The sequence below is a fragment of the Ursus maritimus genome, unplaced genomic scaffold (genome assembly GCF_017311325.1).
Source record: "Ursus maritimus isolate PB19 unplaced genomic scaffold, ASM1731132v1 scaffold_19, whole genome shotgun sequence".
Classification (NCBI taxonomy): Eukaryota; Metazoa; Chordata; class Mammalia; order Carnivora; family Ursidae; genus Ursus; species Ursus maritimus.
The window spans coordinates 14380206-14393498 of record NW_024424341.1 but is presented as its reverse complement, the minus strand read 5'-3'; the positions used below and the strand labels follow the sequence as shown (position 1 = coordinate 14393498).

General features: G+C 49.0%; 1 long non-coding RNA gene across 5 annotated transcripts in view; it reads right to left on the bottom strand.

Annotated features, from left to right (window-relative positions):
* Nucleotides 1–13293, bottom strand: part of LOC103673764 — a 32423-nt gene that overhangs the window by 2875 nt on the left and 16255 nt on the right. For 2 of the 5 annotated variants that reach the window (XR_005835598.1, XR_571452.2), the window contains exon 3: nucleotides 7189–7653. This is a non-coding gene — a long non-coding RNA (uncharacterized LOC103673764). Of the gene's footprint in view, nucleotides 1–7188; nucleotides 8110–13293 lie in introns of all 5 variants that reach the window. The other 3 variants (XR_005835595.1, XR_005835597.1, XR_005835596.1) reach the window with 2 other exon arrangements.

Genomic DNA, 13293 nt, shown 5'->3' with positions numbered 1-13293 from the left:
AAAAAAAAAAAAGTGGAAACAACTCAAAAGTCCACTGACAGATGAACAGATAAGCACAATGTGGGACACGCACACAATGGAATATGTATGATTCAGCCTTAAAAAGGAAGGAAATCCTGATGCATGCTACAAGGATGAAACTCTAGGACACTCTGCTCAGTGAAATAACCCAGACGCAAAAAGACAAATGCTGTATGATTCCACTTACAGGAGGCACATAGAGGGAGTCACACTCATGGAGACAGAAAGTGGCCTGGTGGGGGCCAGGGACTGAGGACTGGGCTGTTTGATGGGACGGAGTTTCAGTTCGGGAAGATGAGAAAGTTCTGGAAGGGATGGTGGTGGCGGCACAGCAATGCGGATGTACTTAGTGCTACAGAGCTGTGTGCTTGAAATGGTTAAAATGGGAAATTTTATGTTAATGCGTATCTTACCTCAATAAAAATATACATAATTACATATAAATGAGTATTCACCCCATAGGTAGTTTAGATCTCACTAGTCGCCCCTGAGGCAGGAACAGGGCGGTGGGTGGGGGCAGGTGTTCAGAGGAGGGGAGGCTTCACTTCCCGCCAAATATCCTTTTGTACGGTTTGAAACTTTTTTCCAGTGTATGATGGACTTATTCAAAAAGAAAACATCTGTAATGTATGCAGCACAAGGGGTAGACTGAGTTCTCCCACCTCTGACCACCACCCCTCTGTGTATCATTCTTTTCATCAGAGAACAACAGGCTTAATGATTTCTTGTTTGTCCTTCAGAAACAGTGTAAGCATATGCAAGCACATATAGAAAGGTATTCCTTTGAAAGTAATGGAAGGGAGGCTGGGAGGGAGGGAGGACGGGAGGGCAGGAGGGCAGGCAGAATATAGTAAATACGATAATACTGTTCTGTACTCTGCTTTTTTCACCTAAAATGCATCTTGGAAGCAGTGGCCTGTAGTACACTTAGAGCGGCCTCATGCTTTCCAGTGGCCGTGTGGTTTTCCACTGTACAGACACACCAAAATGTATAGAGCCAGTACCCTATTGATGGACATTTTGGGTTTTTCCAATCTTTTTCATTTAAATTTAAAAAAAAAAAAGGGGGGCCGAAATAACTTTCCTTGAGTAAACACACCAAGGGGAATGCATCTGGTGGATAAATTCCTAGAAGTAGATTGTCTGGGCTTTTGCGTCCAGGGAGATGCAAAGAGAAAGTCCCTGCCCCAGATAGCTGCCTCAGAGCTTCCCCTTTTCAGCCAAAGCAGGAAGGGGGGGTGTCCCAGGAGGGGGCTCCACGTGGGGCTGTGGGGATTCACCAGGCCCCTGATTTGGAGCGGCAGTGAGCCCCACTTCACCCCGAAGCCTCCCGCAGGGCACCCCGCCATGCCCGCACTTGGCTGGGTGAGGGTCAGCACCCCGGCCTTTGCAGGAGTGAAGGCTGGGCACGTTTAATTGAGGACAGTGGGCTGGCAAGTCTGGGCGCTTGTGGGCAAAGAGACTTGGTCAAAAGCCCAACCAGGGGGCGAGGTCTTTGAAGGTCCAGACCACCACTTGGGCCAGACAAGCAGACTATGAGGTGAGTGGGAAATCCTGATATGGAGACAGAAGGGTGAGGAGGAAGAAGTAAAAGACTTTGGGGCTAAGTGGCCACGATGACAACCAGTACGCTGGTGATGACGATGACGGTGATGATGATGATGATGCCCAGTAGTACTTACTGAGCACCAGACGGACCGGGTCTTGGATTATACATTCACGATCTCCCCATCTCCCATGGCAACACTTAGAAGGGGCCACCGTCAGCATCCCCATTTCTCAGATGTGGAAACTGAGAAGTTCGGATGAGGACCGGACAGTCCACAGGGGGTAAGGGGAGGGGCTGGAATTGGTGCTCAGGTCTGACAGCAGAGCCCAGTGCACCCTAACCGCTCACCTTCTGCAGCCGGGGGCCAATTAGACACAGAGCACCAGGGAGAGTGCGAAGCCACGTGTGGAGTCCGGAACAGCCGGAGTTACCCTTGCCTGATGCCTCGGATGAGGAACCAAGCCTCAGAGACCGGAAGCCATCTGCTGGGGCCACACTAGGGAGTCTGGATTGGATCCCAGGGTTTATGTTTTTGTTTTTAAGATAGAATTCACATACTATAAAAAGCCACCCCTTTAAAGGGTATATAATTCAGTGGTTTTTTTTAAGATATTCACAAGGCGTGTAATCACCTTCACTATTTCATCCCAAAACACCTTCATCACCCCAGAAAGAAGCACTGAGCCCATCAGCACTCACCCTCCATGTCCCCCCTGTCCCCAGCCTCTGACAGCCATGAATTTACTCTCTGTCTCTCTGAGTTTGCCTTTTGCGGGCATTTCACAGAAACGGAACCACGCGGCACGTGGCATTTTGTGTCTGGCTTCTTTCTCCACCTGAGTTCTCAAGGTTCGCCGGTGCTGCAGCATGCATCAGTGCTCCGTTCTTGTTTCCGACTGAATGATATTTCCTTGTGGAGAGACCATATTCTGCTCGTCCATTCACCCATTAGTGGAAATCTGGGGCGTTGCCACGTTTTAGCTATTCCGAATCATGCTGCCGTGAACATGATGTCCACATTTTTGTGTGAGCGTATGTTTTCAACCCTTTGGGGTGCGTAAGTAGGAGTGGAATTGCCAGGTGGTAGGATAATTCTATGGTTAACTTTTAGAGGACCTGTCAGACTGTTTCCAAGGACGCTCCCCCAATTTACATTGCCACTGGCAATGAGGTTCCAATTCTTCCACTTCTGTGCCAGCCCTCGTTGTCATCTGGACTGTTGATTACAGCTATCCTAGTAGATGTAAAGTGGTATGTCAGCGTGGTTTTGATTTATGTTTTCCTAATGACTAATGTGGCTGAGCACCTTATCACATGCCTATCTGCTGTTTGTATATCTTCTCTGGAATGTCTGTTCATGTCTTTGCCCTTTCTCTTTTTTAAAGATTTTACTTTCAAGTAATCTCCACACCCAATGTGGTTTCAAACTCACAACCCCAAGATCAAGAATTGCATGCTCTTCCAACTGAGCCAGCCAGGCGCCCCCATCCTTTGCCCATTTTTAAATTGGGCTGTTTGTCAGAGTGCAGGGCTGGCTCATTCCATTAAGTGTCTGACTTCGGCTCAGGTCATGATCTCAGGGTCCTGGGATCAAGCCCCGCATCGAGCTCCCTGCTCAGTGGGGAGTCTGCTTCTCCTTCTCCCTCTGCCCCTCCCCCTACCTCTTCCCCTGCTCCTGCTTTCTCTCTCTCTCATAGATAGATAGATAGATAGATAGACAGACAGATAGGGCTGTCTTTTGGTTGTTGAGTTGTAACAGCTCTTTACGTATGCTGATATTAGATCCTTATTTTCTCCCATTCTTTGGTTTGTCTTTTCACTTTACTGATAGTGCCCTTTGGAGCACCAAAGGTTTGAATTGTGATGACATCCGATTTATCTACTGTTTCTTGGGTTACTTGTGCTTTGGGTGTCATCTCTAAGAAACCATTGCCAGTACTACCCCATCTTGATTACTGCACTTCACAGTAATCCCCTCTGGGCTTTTTGATCGTCAACATTTTCACACTGAAACCATTCCAATATACAGAAAAGTAAAATAAGTCTTGACACCCCTTCAACCTAGATTTAACAGCAGTTGATATTTTGCTATGTTTTAGTTTGTAGTTTGATTCATCTCTCTCTTTCTCTTTTTCATTAAGAAATAAAATATTTTCGGAACAACCAAAGCTACCTTACCCCTACCCTTACCCATTTCCCCTCCATCGCTTTCCATGGGTAACCACAAAACCACTGTACTGAAGCTGCTGGGGGCCCCTCCCAAGGATGTCATTATCCTTTTATAGCTTTATAAAGAAAATATAGTATTGTTTTGTGGGTCTTAGATAGGTAGCATCACACTTAATGTAACCTTTTACAATTGCTTATTTCACTCAAGTTCATGTTTATACACTTTATTGATCCACATGGATCTAGCACATTCGTTTTCACTGTTCTGTGTAGCAAATTCTATTTTGGACGAATCTATTGTTTATCCACTCCTGCAATGGACATTTAGGTTGTTTCCAGATGTTCACTATTACTAAGAGTTCTGTAATGAATGGACATCCTTGTCTGGGTCTTCCTGTTCCCTTCATCTTTTTGCTCACTTTTTCATTCTAAACTTAGTTCTCCTCTGAGGACCCTGCTTCCCCTGTAGCCTTCTTAGCAGTGGCTGTTCTCACTGTGGGACCAGGGGTGGGATAGGCATCCTCCTTGCTCTCCAAAGCTACTTCCAAGTCAGCCATTCTTCCTCTCTCCTCCCTAAAACCCCTAGATTCTTTGAAATGGATGTGGCCAGATGTTACCACCTCTTACCACTCCTGGTTGCAGTCCCGTCCACCCCCTTTGGCTGACAGTTTTAGCTTCCAGCTCATAGTCATTCTCTCCAGTGTGATTCTGTCACAATCCTGGTAATTTTGAAAACCAGCCTCTCAGTTCCATGACCTTCTCTGCTCCGATGAACTTATCCTCCACCTACCTCAGCCCCTCGCTCCAAGGTCATACCCTTGACCACATCATTAACCGTAACCATACTTGCGTAATCTCAATTTCAAACACCCCTGCCCTGCCATCACCATCCATCAGTCCAGCCTACTGACTTGAGTATCCAATTCAAACAACCCTTCAACCCCACCCAGACCAATTCTGTCCCCTTTCCCTGTCCCTTGCTCCCCCCTCAAGGCCTTACTTCTCTCCTTACTCAGTTTATTACAAGCATTGTTTGCCTATGCCCTCAACTCTCTTGCCCAAATAACTTCCACTCCCATTCTTCTTGCTATCTTCTGGCAAAACAATGACCAGAGTGAGACCCAATGCTCCATTCAGCGCACCAGCACCAGTGAAGCTGGACATGGCTGGAGAGAAGTACCAAGTCAAGCCAACTGTCCAATCAAGATCACCAGTCTCCCGTGGTCCCTTGGTGCTGCCCCAAAGTCCTCCTACATTTCCTCGGTTTGTTCATCCACCCAGTCCTCCAGACTATTCCATTCTCTCTTCCCTCCTCTCAAACCTTCTACCATTCCTCCCTGATCCAAACTTTCAACTGACGATCCTGATTCCAATTCCCCAAGAAAAGAGAAGTTATCAGAAGAACACACCCACCCGCGGCTGCAGTACCTGCCCACAGAAGTGCATCTCCCCTGCTCCTGACTAATCCTCTCTCCTCCTCAAGGACATTACTGCTCGCTCTCCCATTTCTCCCCGGCAGCATCAGTTTCCCCTCTCAACAGCATCTCATCTGCGTGTATCATACTGCTGTGTCTCCTATCTTAAGAAAACAATGGCCTTGACCCCACATCTCTTCCAGACACTGCAATTTACAGCAAAATTCAGGAGAAGAGCCCATGCTTGCTGCCTCTGGTTCCCCTCCTCCTGTCTCTGAACCCAATTCTGATTCCAAAGATTCCCTGGGAACTCTCTGTGATAGCAGATTCATGAAAGGAAGACCCACTCCAGCGAGAAGGATGGGACATGAAACACTGGAGCACATTGTATTTCTAGGGTATGGACAGAGGTTTAAGAAAATATTTTTAGTTTATGTGAGATGGAGAAATTGTTAAACACGTGAAGGATACACATTCTTTTGTAGCTTAAAACAAACTGTTGGAATCAGGTAAGCTAACATGTGCTAGGAAATGTCACACCAGATGCTCTAACAGATAAGCCTCCAACTAAATAATGGCTCGATCATGGATAAAAGTTAATTGCACACCACATAAAGTCCACAATGGTTCCTGATCGGTGAGCAGCTCTCCTTCAAGCAGTGATTCAAGAACCCAGGCTCCTTCCCTCTGTGGCTCTGCTATTGTGAACACAAGTCACTGCGCTCGTCCACACAAGCAAACGGGATAGAACATGGAGCATGGGGGCTTTTATGGTCCTCGCCTGGAGGCTGGCACAGCAGCTCTGCTCACATCCCACTGACCAGAATTTAGACACATGACCTCACCTGACTGCAAGGGAGGTGGGAAACATAATCCGGCTGAGTGCCCAAGAGGAGGAAACAGGGGGCGCCTGGGTGGCTCAGTTGGTTAAACATCTGCCTTTGGCTCAGGTCATGATTCCAGGTTCCTGGGATCGAGCCCCGCATCGGGCTCCCTGCTCCTCAGGGAGCCTGCTTCTCCCCCTCCCTCAGCCTGCCGCTCTCCATGCTTGTGCTCTCTCTCTCTCCCTCTCTGTGAAATAAGTAAATAAATGTCTTTAAAAGAAGAAGAAGAAGAAACAGGTTTGATGAAGAGTCAGCCAGTCTTTGCAAGTGATGAAATATGAAAGTCCTCCAAGGAGCAGTGGCCGGGCAAGGAGAAGATGATTTATCCCCCAGCACCTTATTTTGAATGAAGAGCTAGCTTTGGCCTGGAATTAGAGATCAAGCCCCACTGTCAAACCATAATTGCTTTTCTCCTCTTAGAAAAGCAAACAGTCCTACACATTCCAATCGTCCCTTCAGCCATTTGATATGTTTTTGCATTTCCAATCTGGTTTTCCAGTGCTCCCTAAAATGAGAGGCACCTTAAAGCTTTAGAGTGTGTCTACTGTGGCTGGCTATCCCCTAAAGCTTCAGAGAGCCTGACTGGCTCGGCTCCAGCGCCAACTGGCAGCGAGAGCTTGGCTAAAAGCCTCATGCCCCTTGGGCTCAGGCTCCAGGTCTGTGAAATGGGGATGAGTAATGCTTGCATGGCCAAATTATTTGAGGTCCAAAGACTTGTGCATTTTCTGCTTCAAATGATCCTCCCCACAGCCCTTTGGGGTTGAGAGAGCATGGCTGGCCATTGCGCATTTCACAGACGGGGAAAGTCTGAGCTAGAGAGGTTATATGCCTGGCCCAGGGAGATCCCAGTTTGCAATCCCCAGACGAGAGGTGGTGGCTGGAACTAGGAGAGGACATGACACCCTCCAGGGAGGGAAGCAGAAGAGGGTGAGGAATGATGTGGAAGGAGGAGAGGAGAAAACCCATGGAGGTCCATCTCCAAGTTCAAGGTTCTTTCCATAGTGGCTCCTAACCCTCACTTGCTCGTCACTCGTCTGCCCTGATGCCCAGCGGTCTGGCTCAGCAGGGAGGACTACGGGGGGGTAGGCGGAGCCAAGGGCACCTGGAATCCCCAGGAGCTTTCAGGTAGGAGGATGACTGAGATTAGTACCTCTTGAAAAAGGATCCTCCAGGACCACCCACGAAGCAAAGGGATGCTCTCCTTGCATCTTCTATTTTGAGCTCCGGGAAGTGGCTGCTGTAGCTGCCACACGGGCCTGGACCCCTTATCTGGAAAGGGAGAATGATTTAAAAAAGAAATGTAGCAAAATGTTAACAATGACTCAGGGTGATGGGAACACAGGAGTTCGTCATACTGTTTTTGCAAGATTTGAAATTACTTCAAAACAAAAGTTAAAAAAAGACGATTATCAACACCCAGAAGCCTCCTCATGACCTCTTCCAACCACTAGCCTCTCAAGGGAAGCCACCCTCCTGGCACCTAACACCGAGACCAGGGTTTGTCTACTTGCATCATGCAGAAAGCATTCTTTGTAGGCGGCTTCTTTCATCAATGTGGTGTCTGTGAGATTCAACGACGCTGCTGCTTTCACCTTCGGTTCATTTGTCCTTGTTCCTACATCGTATTAAATTGTAAGAATTTATCATACGCGACTGGGACTTCTGGAATGACCAACGAATTCTGGAAACACTCCCCACCAAAGAACAAAGAGAAAACTGTGCAAGACAGTGAAAAAGAACCATTCAAAAACTGGAAATTGATCAAAATCATATGTAGTGGGCAGAGTCATGGCCCCCCCAAGAGATGCCTATGCCCTAGTCTCTGGAACCTGAGAAGAAGCCGTTCCATGCAAGGGGGGGGATTAAGGTCGCAAGTGGGATTAAGCTTGTTAATCAGACGGCCAGACAATAGAGATTATTCTGGGTGATCTGGGTGGGCCCGGTATAATCATCACCATCCCTTAACTGTGCACGAGGGAGGCAGGTTGAGAAAGGCTTGACTTCATGGCTGGCTTTGAAGATGGAAGGGGGCCTCGAGCCAAGGAGGCATAATGCAGGCAGCCTCTAGAAGCTGGAAAACACAAGAGAACATTCTCCTCTAGAGCCTGCAAAAGGAATGNNNCCCTCAGGACACCTTGATTTTAACGCAGTGGGACCCATTTTGGATTTCTGCCCCATGGAACTGTAAGACGATCAATTTTTATCATTTTCAGCCCTAAGTTTGTGATAAGGTGTTATAGCAGCAATAGAAAACTAGTAAAACACTCAAGAAATTGAGAAATGAAAACATAATATAATAAAAAATCATTAAAAAAAAAAAGTTGAGCTTGGAAAAAAAAAAAAAAGAAATTGAGAAATGTTTACTCAAGAGAATCTTCTGGACCTGAACACGAAGAGCGTGAGTCTATAGTGTTCAGCCTGAGGTGGGAGCCATATTTCTCCTCCCCTCCGCTCCCTGGTGCAGACGGTCTATCAAAGCGGTGGGAAAGGGCTGCCTTCATTGCGGACCAAGTGCAGAAAATTCCAGCCCTGAGGCATCGCCAAAAAACAACAGTGATCTCAGTGTCACACGGAGAGGAGGCAAATCTGGAGGCAAGTACCCCGGCTAGTCTGAGGTCTCAGTCCTGGTTAGGAAAAGCAGCAGACCAACAGAATAGCCAGAAATGGAACGGGGAAGCCTGATAGCCAAAGCAGTCAGTTTTATCTTAAAAGGTGCAAAAGAATAAGGGGGGCTGGGTAGCTCAGTCAGGTAAGCATCTGACTCTTGATTTCAGCTCGGGTCTTAATCTTGGGGTCCTGGGTTCAAGGCCCACATTGGGCTCCATGCGCGGAGCTTACTTGAAAAAAAAAAGGGTACAACAGAAGAAACAGTGAACAATTCTCCTCCATCCCAGACCGGTTTCCTTCCCCAGAGGCAACCCCTGTCACCAGCTCCTCACACAGCCCCGCGGAGGATTTTCTGCTTCAAGCAGATGCATACAGCTCCTTCCCCCTCCGCTCCTAACGGGGCAGGCTTCCCTGCACACTGCTCTATTCCCTTCAGCCCCCCATTTTACAGTATAATTCCACGGCTTGCAAAAGTACATGGTTGTTTTGTTTTCAAAGATTTTACTTTGTGTGTATCATTTTTGTAATTTAAATTCAATTAATTAACATATAATGTATTACTAGTTTCAGAGGTAGAGGTCACTGATTCATCAGTCTTATATAACACCCAGTGCTCATTACATCACATGCCCTCCTTAATGCCCATCACCCAGTTACCCCCCACCCCTCTCCCCCTCCAGCAACCCTCAGTTTGTTTCCTAGAGTTGAGAGTCTCTTATAGTTTTTGTCTCCCTCTCTGAGTAATTTCTACACCCAACGCGGGGCTCGGAACTCACAACTCCAAGATTAAGAGTCACACCGACTCAATCCGACTGAGCCAGCCAGGCGCCCCAAGAGTACATGGTTTGCAAGAGTACATGAATACCTGTAGAATCGGGTCATTTTACAGAAGGGGAAACTGAGGCCCAGAGACGTCTAGAACCCAGTCTTGCCTCCCATTCTGAAGCTCATTCTTCAAGTGAGAAGGCGAAATCAGCAGGGAAAAACTGTCCCTGCTGAGACATATTATGTAAAGCAAATCATTCATTGAGTGAAATAGAACAGATCGAGCTTTATTTGTTTGTTTTGGGAGCCTCTGGCTTCTCAGGAGGAGAGGAAATCAGACCTTTCCAGTACAAACGGGAAAACAGTATCCCCCTTCCCTAGGGGTCATCTGAGAGCCAGTGCCTGCCCCTGTCACAGATTGCTGCCTTCCAGCCCAAACTGGGGCCAAATCTGTGGAGCCCCTTTCAGCTCTGCCGCAACAGCTGTGTGGCATTGAGCAGGTTGCCTTCCCTCTCTGGGCTTTCAGGCCAGTCTTCTCCAAGGAGCTCCTCTCTAAGCCTCACCAGTTGGAGTTTGCTGCTCCCTCTTCAGGGTTCCCACGCACATGATTTACCCACTTCCCGTCTCTTAAATGATCTTTAATTAACTGAGCACTTAGAATGTTCTGGGTCTATGCCAAGAATTCCTCACGTGCTGGTCTCAGAACAATACCAAGAGGAAGGGAGAATCAGAACACACTTGATAAATAAAGAAACTGAGTTTTCAAGAGGTCAAAGAACTTCTCTTATGTCACATAGCTAGTTAGCGTTAGGGACAGAAATCATACCAGGCCAGCTCTGCCAACTGCAGAATCCCTAAGGTGACCTACCACTCCCTTGGGCCTTGATATTAAAGTGTAAGCTTAGACGACTTCACATCCCCTCCCCCCCGGACAAAAAGGGCGAGCCCAGAGAGGGAAAGCAGATTGCCCAAAGACACACAGCCACCGGGGCAGAGCTAAAAGTGGAACATTTCCTTAGGCCTTTTGGATATTTATCATGTGCTGGATGGTGGGGACATGGAGATGAATAGAACACCTCCTGTTTGGGGCACCTGGGTGGCTTAGTCAGTTGGGCATCTGATTTCTGAATCTGCTTGGGTCATGATCACAGGATCATGAGATCGAGCCCCGTGTGGGGCTCCATGCTCAGTGCGAAGTCTGCTTGAGATGCCCTCTCTCCCTCTCCCTCTGTCCTCCCCCCTACTCACACTCTCAGTCTTCTCTCAAGTAAAATCATAAAAAAAAAAACAAAAAAACAGAACACCTGTTTGCTTCCAAGTTGCTCACAGATCTCATCTATGCAGTGGTTGAGACCAGGTTTTGAGCAGTAGCTACGGGCCAGGCATTGTGTGGCTTATACGTGTGTTCTCCACAGCGACCCAGGAGGAAAGGCACTCTTGTCCCACTTTACAGATGGGGAAACTGAGGCTTGGAGAGGGGAAGGAATGGCAGCCCTGAAGCTGGAGCCCTGGCCTGACCAACCTATTGTCCTAACCATCCTGCTGCCCTGCTTCCCTGGCTTGGGGTGGGGGCAGTATATAATACTTCATAACAATTATTATCTTTTTAAAGATGTATCTATTTTAGAGATAGAAAGAGTGCATGAGCAGGGGGAGGGGCAGAGGGAGAGGCTCAAGCAGACTCCCCACTGAGCGAGGAGCACAACCCGGGGCTCAGTCTCACAACCCTCAGATCACGACCTGAGCCGAAACCGAGAGTCAGATCCCCAACCATCTGAGCCACCCAGGCGCCCCTCCTTCATAACAATTACTGTTATCAATGGGGTGCTGTTACTAGATGACCCCCCCCCCCAAGCCTGGGCAAGAAGAGTAGAGTTTGGACAGAGGGCTCAGGATCTTTCCTGGCCTTTCATCACCCCAGGGAGAGCAGCCAAACTCCCTCCTCAGACAGGAAGGTGACTCAGACATTCCTCCAGGACATTCCAAGTACCTCTCGAAATCCCAGAATGTCAGGATTGGCCCAACCAGCAGCTCCCATCTCTCTCCCAGAGATGGCCTGTGGAGGGAGAGTCCCCAGGTGATTTCCCTGGCAGGGAGAGATGGGGCTTTCAGCAGCTGAGGAACAATTGGAGCAAAAGTTCACTCCTGGGAACCACGGAAATGGTTCTGAGGTGAGAGAAGAGGAGTGATTTATCCCAAGTCCCACAGATTTATCCAAAATCCCACAGGAGCCAGAAAGGCAGAGGCTGAGGCAAATGTCATCTGGGACACCGAACAGCTCTCGCATCGGTCTGCTGCTGCGTGCTTGAGGCTGGTGACAGCACGATGGACAAAGCCCAGGGCCTGCCTGGAAACGTTCAAGGCTCGCTGTGGAGTGACGTCATGACTGGGCAAAGCCAGCATGGTGTGTCCACGCCATGGTGGAAAGAAGTGGCAGCCTGGTGGCCTAGCGGAGGATGCCATGGAACCCTGCCTGGTGGGGGTAGGGGAGCCTACGAGGGGAAGCACTCAGATAGGTCTGGAAGGATGCATTTTGGGAGGTAGAGAAGGGACGAAGAGCATTCCAGTAGGAGAGAACAGCACGACCAAAAGCTCAGAGGTCCCAAGGACTGCAAGAGGCAGCAAAATACACGAGTCGAGAGCCCAGAGTTTGGAATCAAACTACTTAGGTTTGAATCCTGGCTCTGTCACTTACAGCTGTGGGCCTTGGCAAGCAACCTATCCCCTTGGTGACTGTTTCCTTCTCTTCAAAACAGGGAAAAGAAGAGTATCCACCTCAGAGGACTTTTGTGAAGATTAAATAAGTCCACCCACACAACAGAGAGCCGGGCAGAGTCATGACGTGCTACTACTCACGGCGAGAACGCCCGTGAAGCCCAGTGCTCTTTCCTCTGAGCTTGTCTCCATCTTGCTCTTTTGGGGCTTCACGACACCTTCCCCCACTCTTGCCCAGTGTTCAAGAGCTCCAAAAGGTGGCATGGAGGGGAGGAGATTCTGGAAATAGGGCTAGCGGAGCTTCTGGAAAATCCCAGCTGCAGGACTGGGATCCCACCTCAGGGGTTAGGACAAGACAGAGGAGAGTCTCTAAGAAGGTGGGAATATAGGAACGGATGGAGCAGAGAGACAGCCCCACCCTACCACAGGCAGTGGCCCTCTTGCCTAAGGGCTCCGGAAGACTCTTGCAGGACAGGTCAACTGGAGAAGGAGGTCACAGATTTATGGCCATCTGTAACACAGAAAGAATTTGCCTGGACCTCCCAGGCAGGGACATAGAATTCCCATAAACAACCGGGGTGGGGAAGAGTGGGCAAGGGCAGAGAGGCAGCGGGGCTCCCTTGAGCAGCTCAGTCCACCCCCCCACCCCGGTCTGGGGAAGGCAGGGAGGTCTCCAGTTGCCCGCCCACCTTGACCAGCCTGGAGGTATGGAGCCAGAAAGAGGTGGCCGCCTGCCCTAGCTGCCTCAAGGGTCAGTGGAAAGAGCCCCATCTGAGCCGGTGGCTTTGAGGAACAGGATGTGCTCATGACTTCTGGGATGGGGTCATGTCATAAGGACACACAGGAAACAGTACTTAAGGAGATGGATGGACTGTCTCTAAGGATCCCGTTGGGGGGGGGGTCCCCTGCCCTCAGGAACGGGACCTCCTGCTCCCTGTGCCAGGTGATCTGCCATCTTGGTGACATAGCTTCTCTGGGTCTGGATCTTTTTCTGTGGCTGCTGCAGTCTCCCTAGCTCAGCCATGGCTCCCACCTCTTCACATTCCTCATGGCGCCTGGCCCCTCCTCACAGCTTTCCCTCAGGAGGCCTTGGCTTCCATGCTACTCTCTTCATGTCGAGCACAGTGGGGTTTGGGGAGAGAGGCTAACACCCCAACACACCCTTCAA